We start from the raw sequence: 10,958 nt of genomic DNA on the forward strand, positions 1-10,958 counted from the left end.
CGGAGATAATGTTTTCCCACGAGGAGCAGAAGGACAGCGGCAGGTTAAACTGTATAGTTTAACATAGCGCTTCTAGCAATAAGGAAACTTCGGCCCGGAGTGAAGATACCTGCTAAAGAAATGGCTTGGGACACATTTCTCTGGTGCCATGAATGTCTTCATTTGGAAGTAAAAGTTATCGACGCTCTAATTACAACTCTCAGAATAAAAAAAATCAAATGGCCATTTGTCCCTCTATGGTGTATGGAACATAAATTGCTCATTTTTTTCCTAAGGTGGTTTTATTCATGAGCATAACATTTAAATCCAAGGTTTTATATGCAGTGCGTCAGCAGTAGAAGGTGCCTTGATAACAGCACAGTTAAGCGTYCAGCATTTACAGTATGCTGAAGAAGTTAAATCTGTTTTTGGTAAAATGAGACTCCTGTGGCTGCTTGCAGTACACAGTAACAAAAATAAAAGCGTAGATAAGATTACCGTGTGATAACATTTAGGTTTTGTTGTATCCCACTGGGCGGGTGACGACACCAAGACAGAAATCCCTCCGAAAAGGTGGGATGTCTCTTCGGTGAGCAGAGGTGTCTGTAAAAAGATGCCAGTGCATTACAACATTGGGAGCAGCAGTTCAGGACTGAAGGATAATACGTGCATATGCCTTTTTGTTGGGGTTGTCCCTTTTGGTTGGACAGCCTGCTCAGCCTGGCACCGAAGCACAGCCTCGGCGGCACGCGTGCCCGCGTTAAGCACGTGCTTAGCTGCGAGCATCGTCAAGGCGTAGGAACGTCCCTGGCCGGAGTCCCGCGCCCGAGTCGGGCTCTGCGGCTGCAGCTCCGCTCCGCTCAGCCAGCRCTTGGAAACGTCACCTCCCTTTTCTGAGGGGCTTTGCATTTCCCCGTGCCGGCCGTACATCCGACAGCGCCGCGATGCCCGCGGCTTGGAAACCTTCRGCAACTCTCCCGGCGTGCCAGGGGCTGCTCCTGCACTGGAGGAGACTCGTCACCTCTCCGGCTTCCAGGAAGCCTGGTAGATACCCAAGGCAGCCTGCTGGCTTYGGGGGGAACGAAGCTCTGCGGCAGGGTCCTCATCCGAACAGTGGTGCTGCTTTGAAAACACCTCGCACCGAGCCATCGGGAGAAAAGCCCAGCTGCACTGAACACGTTCAGAAGCTGAAAACCAAAGTTGAAACTTGAGTGAAACCTCGAGTGAAAAGGCCTGTGTGGGTTGTCTTGCAGAGGTTATAATCTGCCCACAGAGGCTCCGCTGCAAGTGGGAACGGAGATGGCCATTTTCACAGGGCAGAAGATGGATGTCGGTTGTTGCCAGGCCGAACCTTCAGGCAACGTACGACAGCACCTGTCTGTTGACTTATTTATTGTTTGCAGATGTTGGGCAAGTCATCCAGCGTCCGTATGCCTTTGCACGGCTTGAGCCATCGAAGTTTGCAAAGCGCTTTCCCTTTCCGCTGTGCGAAGCCCTGCGCGTATTGCCTGGAGGAGCGGGAGATGATGAGCTCCGTGATGGCCGGTCGCATCCACCTCTGCTGGCGTCTGGGCACCCGTGGCAGGTGCTCTTTGGCAAAAAAGAAATGCAAACGGAGGTGGCGGTGGGGAAAGGTGCGCGGCCCCCAGTCCTGGTGCACAAAAGCCCTGTTGTTCCTAGGGTGAATTGCCAAGGCCTTTCTGCAGGTCCAATTCCAGCAAACTCCCACGGGATGCAGGCGACCAAGGTTTTGAAAACAAAGCAGCAACTAAACCAAAAGTCCCTCATAAAAATCCCCCTGAGGGCCAGGAGGCTCTTGACAAACAGCTTCCCCAGCCTGGGATTCCTGTGGATTTCCTAATTTGAGATAAGCAGCAAAGAAAACAGTCCCTGGGACGGGAAGGCAGCGAAGCCAGTGGACCTTGGCAGAAGGAAAACACAGGCTTGATTTATGGTTTACTGGTGATTTGAGGGAGTGACTCCCCCTGCTGCTCGTATCACTCGATTTTTATTAGTGTTATTTCTAGCGATAACTGGGGCAGTGGGAGAGGTCACGGGGGCTCGCAGACCRGCCTTGCAGCTCCACGGGATCTCCCTCCGCAGCCGTAGCTTTTCCAAAACATTTCYGCTGGGCAATATTGCGCCGAAAGGCATGGCCATGTGTTTGGAGCCCCTTACTCAAACGTGGGTGGTTTGACCCCRTTCTTCGGGTCCTCCTGCCAGGCAACGTCAGCCGCCTTCTACRCGGAGATGCCAGCTCGTTGTAAGAAGTCCTGCCCTTTCCCCCCGGCCACTGAGGTTCTCGCGGGTTGGTACACACACAAGATGAGTTCAGCCAAAGTGGTGTAACAGTTTTATACTGAAGTCTCTTGTACTCTATCCTGAAATCCGTAGGTAGGCCRAACCCTGATTTCTACCATCACCTGCTGTTTGTCGTCACCTGCCCATTTCCTCCGGGCTGTAAGCGTTAGGAGGGAGCGTGTGGTGAGCAGGCTTGTTTTCTTTCCTGGCTGCGATTCTGCGTTATTCACCTGCTGATGATAGCTCAGTGCAATGCTGGGGTGGAGGCAGCGTGGTGGGGAGGAAAGGTGGGCAGTCCTTGCGCCTCTCCTCCACGCTGTGAACTACTTCTGMTGTCAGGGAGATGTTGTATGAGCAGTCAGAGTGTGGCACTGGTACGCAAAGCTATGCAGGTCCCCAGCTTAAACCAGTATAGAGGTGGYGGGTAGGGGGTGCAAAGTCCCTTTGTACATGGCAGCTCAGAATTGGTCAAGGGACCGTAGTCTTGGACAGCGGTTGGCTGTTTTCTGGCRGTCTGTGAGTGTGAAACAGGCCTTTCCTATCACGGTGGTATCCCTATGAGCAAAGACTGGAGGGAGGTGCGGGAAACATAGAGGGGCAGAGCCCAGCTGGGAAACATCATCCTGGATCTCCAGCCATGGAGAGTCTGAGCAAGTGTTGGAGTCCATAAAACAGCTCAGCAAGGTTGCAGCAACATCTGTGGGGCATGACAGATCACGCTGAACCATCGTACCCCGTGCCTTACCACCAGTTTGTATCATCCCCTTCATCAGATGGTCAACRTTTGTCTTAAAACTGGTGTTGGGGGTTTGCTGCCCCACAAGACCTGTTGGAAGGTTGTTTGGGATGTGATTGCTGCAGCAGTGCCTGGCTTCCAGCAAGCTCCTATGGACCACAGGAGGAAAAAGCTGCCTTAGCCCCCCCACTTAGAACCCCCACTTGCTGCCGTCGGTGTGCATGCCTTAGCACAGGATCTGCTGTCTAATCTCCATCAAAGCGTCTCTTCCGCCTCGCGCTCAGAAAGTCTTAACTCGTCTAAAATTTAGAGGGGCCGTCTTATCACAGCGACAGGCTCCCGTACGTGCAGATAGGTAGGAAGAAATTGCATCCCTCTGGTTTCTTTCTGTACTGACACGAATAAGCTGACACAGTAGGTTGCCACCCTTTCGCAGAACGTGTTATGTGAAAAATGAGCAGAGTGAGGGAAATCAGACCGAACCAGGAAATTAGCCTCAGAGCAGAATTACTGAAATACAGAGCTTGTCAAAAGGCAGGCGTGTCGGGTTTGATGTTTGCACAGTTTGGTGGCATTTCTGTGCGTTTCTGACCGGTGGCGGCCCGGGGTTAGTCTGCTGGAGCGCTGCCGGCACAGCTCGCCGCTCGGAGCCTTGCTCGAGCGCTTTGCAGCCGTGCGGGGCTGACCTTGCGCGTTTGCCCTGCGGCAAAACTGAACGTCTTCGTCTTCACGGCGTTCGTGCCGCAGCCGAGCTGACGCGCGTCAGGCACCGCGGGTTGAGAACGCGGCTCTTCCCTGCAGCGGCGACAGGCCCTGAGACACAAATAACGCCGGCTTAATCCGCGCGGGCGTTGCACAACCTTCCCCGCGCGGTTCATTCAGTGCGCTTCAGTCGCTCCTTGCAAAACCCCCAGCTATTTTGGTTACGGGGCCTCTCCTGCGCTGGGTTTATTACAGGTTGCAGGATTGAGTCATCGGAGCAAGCGAGCACCGCGAGGACGGAGCCYGGGGGCAGCTGCCTGCTCCGCTCGTGCTCGGGCACCGCGGCGCCTGGGGCCCGCGGCAGCGGCTTGCTTCGCTCCCGGGAGGGGCTGACGGCGTCTGCGGGGAGCTCGGGAGCTGCTCGCAGGCTGGGGCATGCTGTGCCCCGACCTTCAGGAGCGCAGGGAGTCCACGTGGGAGAGGAACCCRCCACGGCCGGCCCCCGCGGCGTGCCACCAGCGCAGGCGTCACCTGCGGCGGGGGCTTCCAGAGGTTGATTTTCCAGATGTCGGCAGAGGGTTTTTCGCTCTCCCTATTCCCACTGCTSAGATTGACTTTGCAAGAAGAAAGTAACCGCCTCTGGGCTTTGGCTCTGAGGTCGGCTGCTCCTTGCCAAACCCAGTTTGGTTGTATTTGGGGTGATGTGTTGGCTGCATTTAAGGCACTGGGAGATTTGCCACTTCCCTCCTTAGGAGCAGCTCCCCGGCTGAGTGCAGCGTGCCTCGGCGTGAGCCAGCTCCGCAGAGGAGCCGGGGAGGAAGAGAACCAGGAAAAGCGGCTCAAGCGCTCTGTTTAGCCCGGTGACATTTCCAGGTTTGGGGTTTTTAAAAATGAGATTTTTACATATTTTTCTGAGAAGTGCACAGAGGAAGATTAGAAGTGCTAGAGATTCGGAGGAACTGCAGGCTGTCCCGTGGACAGCTCTGAGCCTTGCCCAGTGTTTTGGCCATATCCTGATTCCGGTGCACGTTGGCAAGGTCCACGACAGTCATAAATGTGCTCTCGCCTTTCCTGCTTCCCGTCCCAAAATACGCTTGCTGGGGAGGGGAAAAAAAAAAATAAGAAAGGAAGCAATGCTTCAGCTCTCGAGAGGGAAAGGTGCGAGTCTCGGCCAGGGCAGGGATCCGGCGGCSTCCGGCAGCGGCTGCAGGCCAGCAGCTCCGCAGCAGCAACGCCACGAGGAAACGCGGCGGTTCGGGGCCATCGCGGAGCGCCGCCGCACGCGGCCGCTCCGCTCCCTGCCCGTGAGCAGCCCCGCGAGGAGTCGTTAAGGAAACAGATTTCGAGTTTGCCGTTTCCAAGGAGTTATTGCAAACAACCGYGAGTGAAGGCGCAGATAAAGGATGTGCAAGGAGCGGCCTCCCCGCTCCGTGCAGCAGAGGTGCCGCGTTCCTCGCCAGGGTGTCTCCGTTTGCCCCCGACCGATCCGGATTTTCCCTGCAGCGATGGAGACGCAGCCAGGCGGTGGCACTCGGCCACCCCTCTTTGTTGACAGGGATGAGGAGAGAGCAGCTCAGTGATGTTTCAAGGAGGCAAATGCAGCGAAACGTTCACTTCATCTCTTCCTTTGGCCTTTAGTTGAAACTTCATTGGCTTTCGAGAACCTCTTGCATTTAAATTTGTTTTCCGTGGCTTAATTGAGTGACTGGAAAACAGATTTTTCAGCCCACTTCCATGCCACTTACTGCTTGGCTGAACACCTAGCTTTTGTTTCTGYCCAGAAACTGCGGCTTGGTTAAGACGCACATTTACCGAAAGCACGGTGGGGGCAGCTCAGGTCTTGCTCCGTCCCACCCACGACACTTTGCTCTCCCCATTTGATGATGCTGCTTTAGCTGGTGCTCTTGTAGTGTCAGTGAGAGGGTTATCAAAATWCATGACCCCAATAGTCCCAGCTGGGGAAAGTGAGTGGTGGGAGAAGAAGGCCTCCTTGTGAGCCACCCCAGCTGATCTGCCAACCCACTGTTGCTGCCACCAGCCCACCAGGTGCCTCTCTGTCACCTGCGGATCCATCCCAAAGTCATWTGAAACCAGCAGGCACAGTCTGATCACCTGTTCTGACTGCTCGTCTAGCATCAGTCGATGGATTTGTCTCAGGCAAAGGAAGGAGGTGGTGACAAAGAGGGGGCAGATGCCTGCAGGCCTGCCACGAGGACCTGCAAAAGGGCAAGTGGGCTGTCGTGGGGAGGTGGCAGCCTTGGGAGATAAATCTGTGCTAATATAAAGACCAGAAGTCACTAGCTGAGGAAATTGTGCCTGTTTACATTTGTTCTTTTTGACTGAGGGCTTGATTGAAGTTTCAGCTGGATTAGAGCCAGCTCATGAAGAGTCCAGGTCCCGTCCCGGGAGCGTGGCTGCTCCCTCCGCCCTGCAAGCCCGCTCACTTCAAACACACGTTGTTATCTGTGTGTATTTTCATCCCTAGGCACGGCGCGTTGGCAGGGAGCGTGAGGCGCCTCTGCTCGGTGACTGCTGTCTAGTCTGGAGGTGGTGGGTGCTGCCTGCGGGAGTGCAGGAATGTGCCATGCCACTGCGCTCCTCGGGCTTGGCTGGGGCCTCCTTGGCGGTGGCATTCCTTGGTGGAGAGACCTGGGCAGAATGTCGTGCTTTTCACCTCAATAATTGGTGAGTGGCTGACGAGTTGCTGGAGCGTGATAGCTGAGGGCGATGTGAGACAGGCAAGTCCATCACCTGCTGGTGCGGCTGCTCACGAGTCTCCAGATGGGCTTGTAGCAGCTGGGACCATCACTCGTGCATTAACCTCTAGTAATTTGCAAGCATAAATAATAAACCTGTGAGATGATCTTTAATACTTTTCATATGAAAAAATCCGGGGGTTTCACCCTCTTTGGTCACCGTGTGTGAGAGTGATGTTGAGCGTGCAGTTGCTATGTCTCCTGCAGCAAGTTCCTTAGACTGCACCAAGAGTGCCTGCTCTGTGCATGGTCCAGGCRTGTTAATGAGCGAAGTTCTCAGAGTTTGGGTGCTTCCACTCCTGGCCCGCAAGGCTTGAACTTCCCACTGACAACGCTGAGTCTGTCACTGCTGAAATTCAGGCAGGACTTGGGCTCCAGGAATGAGATACCCTTTGCGTTCAAAGACCAAGTCTTTGCTAGAGCAGCTCTCTCCTGCAGGACAAAAATCTTCAGTCCTTTTGGAGAAAGGACAGATAAACTGGTTTTCAATAACTTTCAAGAAAGGCAGACAAAAAATTATTAGGAAAGCTAGGAATAATAATGAGCCACTTTTAGAAAAAGTGGGAGAAAGAGGCATTTCCCTCCTGTGAAATTTTACCAGCAACTCTTATGCTGAAGAGTATTATTTGAGAGAAAGTGTTGCTCCATGACTATTGAACTTGGCTTTAATAATAAATTGTGGTGAAGACAGAGCTAGTTAATATCCTTTGAAGGAAATGGGAGCTTTTTGTGGCAAGAAACCATTTACTTTGGGTTATATAAAAAGTTTTTGACTGCAGTGAAAAGTCTGGAGACTGGGAAATGGGATTGTCCTCCAGAAGTAAAAGTTTATTTTCTGTTACAGCATATGTGGTTAGTGAATTCCTCTGTCTTCCCTTTCTTTATTATTCTCTGTTACGGTTCCTACAGTTTTTTCAGTGAAACTTTGAAGTTTCCTCTGTTAATACTGATATTTAACATTGGTCTAACTGAAATAGGCTAGCAACATTAATCTCTATGTACGACCTGTCAGTGGAAGGAGGTTAATAAGCCTATTGGAAGCYGTATTTTTCTCCCTTCCTTCAAGAATTGGGTTTAAGACCTTCACAGGGAAGTGTTTAATGTGGTTTTGCTAAGTCAGTTTTTCTTTCTCTTATTATAATTCTGCCTTTAGACCTCATTTTAGTCTCAGCATTGACTTCCCTGCACTGGTGTAGTCAATGCCCATTTTTAGGGCACATAATGTGTGTAGCTGTTGCAGAGAGAATTGCAGTGATGTTGTAACTAACACCTCGGATTAGTACTGTCTATATTGCTGGACTTTTCTATTAAGCACTGAGTTTTTTTTAAAGGTGGTGACTTCTCTGGCTCCACTTAGTTCAGTACTTGCTGTGGGTAATTGCTTTGCTAAACGAAGGTAGATTTAAGCTTGTGCTTAAAGTCAAGGACGCCCTGAATGTTTTGCTGAATCAGAATCTAGTTCTGAAGCTGTTTCTCTGCCTTGCTCAAAACCATTCTCTTTTTCCTCAATTATTCTGAAAACTTGGCTTTTGGAGTCAAGTGTTTATGAAAGTCTCCATGCGGAAAATTGCAGGGACAAGCTCTAAAATGAGCTTTAGCTCACAAGCTCAGAGACCAGAAAGCCACCAGCGGTTGTTTGTGCCAGAAACACATGATTTTTTGGATGCTTGGAGGCAGATGTATGATCACATCTGTTAATTAGCCAGGACTGTGAGCCTTGTGCTGAAGGAGCCAYGTTTCACCTTCATGCTTTGCATGACAGCACCTGTGGGCTTGCGTTCTTGCAAACAAGGAGTTGCAGCAAACCCCCCTGAACTACTGATGCTCCAGCTCTGGAGGGTTAGTGCCTCATGGTCGGAGTATTTTGGTGCCCACAAAGCCTGGATGTCAGTTTAGCACAGCTTGTACATGGATGCCTGGTGTCCAGCATGGACCATTTTTTGTGCTTCAGCCTTTCTCTGAGTAGGGGGACCTCTTTCTTCAGTCACCTGTTTCTRTGTGATCTGCGATCTCGTCGTTTCTCTGCCAGCTTTGGTTGAAATTGGTGAGTGGATTTAAGGCTATTGTGAAGAACCCAGGCTGACAAGTGTGCCCACATGGTGGTTTTCTTTAGGAAACAAAGCTAAAAATAATAGTGATTCATAAAAATATGAAAAATATATTGGTTTTTTTCTGGTGGATGGAGTAGGCAACGTCAATTTTTTTGTTTTATTGGTAACTGTCTGAAAGTGCAGAGCCTCCACACTTTGAGCTGCTGCACAAATGGCTTCCTGCTCCAAATTGCAGTTTTAATAGAGTGTATTCTTCCAAAGCCTACATCTTCTGTGTTAAACTGAAGGCTTTTTATTTTGACAGAAAGATTCTTGCTTGGCAGTTACTATTGAGGAAAATGGATCTTGGGGCTTCCAATTAAAAAAGATAATAAACCACTGCAAGCATCCGTGCTTGAGCTGGGGAGGAAAGTCCTTGCAGGGCGCGTGAGCCGGCGCTGGGCGCTGGCACGCGCGTCTGCAGCAGATGCCCGTTGCTTCCTCCGTTGCCTGGGATCTGCTCTTCTGCCTTTCCCATGWATTTTTTACGCAGAGCAAATTTAGTGCAGGAAAAGGGGCAGCACGTTCCGTATTGTCACCGTGGGTGTGTTTGCGTGTAGGTGTCCGGGATTTCACGGAGGGGGACAGCGAGACCGGTCCGTCCGGCACAGGCACACGTTTCGTCGTGTCTGCTGTCCCCACTAACAGAATCTCCCTCGCCGTCCACTCAGGCCTCCCTAGTCCACATCCACATGCTCCAAGGGATATGAGTTAGCTTGATATATATATATATGTATATTTTTTTTTGGCTAACCTGGATGCAAGGACATCTGGTATCCGGAGCGATTTGTGCACCACGTTTTATACTCGCACCCCCCTGCTTGTCCCCTGGGGYGCCTCGTTGCTCTCCTCCGGCTCCCCTGGGGTTGCAATGCATGTTTTTTTGGGGCAAGGATTATTTTTAAGAGTGGTTGCAGAGCCTCAGCTGAGGTCTCCCCTGGAGCAGGGAGCAGGCACCCGGGAGCAGTGGGGGTGACTGCGCGGTGCTTTGGGTTTTAAAGCAGTGTCAGCTGGTGCTGCAGATGTGAGTGCCAGCTACGGTAATTTCAGTTTGCAATTCCTCCTCCTGGTGCTGTCACGAAACTCGTGTTTTCTTCTTGTCATGATTGTTGCTTTCTTCATTCTTGAAAAGAAAACCCCAAAGAACATTAAACTGTGCCTGTGTCTTGGCAACTCGAGGATGTGAACAGATTGTGCTTCACAAAAATGGCAAAGTTTCAAAATATTGTATTCTGTTAAGAAGAGGCAAAGGAAAATAAACTCCCCAAAGTGCAGATTTTATTTCACCAGAAGGCGGAAGGCTTTTAATATTTATTTGGGTTTGGCATTTTGCTACCTAGTTCTTCTGCTAACACCACTTGTGAACCACTATAAGATAAAACGTGGCACAATCTGTTCTGGTCCGTGCTCAAATTAGGTTAGTTTCCAGCAGGTTCATTTTCACCCTCCCAGAACTGCCTGTGAGCAGGTTCCTGAGACACGGGCGCAGCATGCGTGATCCTGCAAGCGCATCCGCATCCGAGGGGAGCGGGGCTTGCAGGGGATGGAGGCAGATTTCTGGAGGCGGAGAGGTCACTGGGATGGCAGACTCAGAGATTGCCAAAGAAATAGGATTTATGTTTGTTTGCATTGCAAGGCCTATATTTTTGAGATTCCGGGTTTTGGGGTTTTTTTGGTAAAACAAGGTGACATCAAGAGTGCTATTACCAATTTTGTGTCCTGCTGGACACAACATGCACTTGACCAGCAGCTTGGACAGGAGCAGTAGCTGGAACATCTAGCACAGCAGGGCTGGATTCTTGGTTCTACCTTCTACAAACTTTTGTAATGCAATTAAGAAAATAGCTGGAAATAAAAGGGTCAAGTGAACAGCTCTGCTAACTGTAGAAATTCCTGCACTTCTTCTTATAATTATTTTTGCTTCCCCTACAGACCAGCTTCCACCTCTTGGGAAATTTGAGAACTATTCCTCATGCCTCTGAGTAATCCTGCTTCTTTTAACTTTGTATGTGGCCTTTTCTCTGTTAGACTGGAAGCTCCCTGGAGCAGAGAACTGGCTTTTTTCTTCTTGTGTAAGTCTGCAACTCTATAGATGTTAGAGAACAACAGCGAGTGTGCACAGTAGATCCCAGTAAATGCTTTTCCCACGAGGTGTCAGCTGGATTTAACAGCCTGTCCCATGCTGGAATTATTCCTTGCCAAATAGAGCGAGCGTGGTCTTGTCTCTTGGAGCAGACAAGAAGAAAAGATTGGCAATCTGAATTGACTAAATCCTTCAGAAAAGGTCATTTTCAGTTCTGAGTACTTGTCCTTTGATCTAGCACCCCTGCGGCATTGGGATGCGCAGGCATCTATTGACCTGAGTTTATGTCAAAAGGTAAAACAAACTCAAAC

This window comes from Rhea americana, unplaced genomic scaffold, assembly GCF_003343005.1.
Source record: "Rhea americana isolate MKP2758 unplaced genomic scaffold, rheAme1 scaffold_21, whole genome shotgun sequence".
Classification (NCBI taxonomy): Eukaryota; Metazoa; Chordata; class Aves; order Rheiformes; family Rheidae; genus Rhea; species Rhea americana.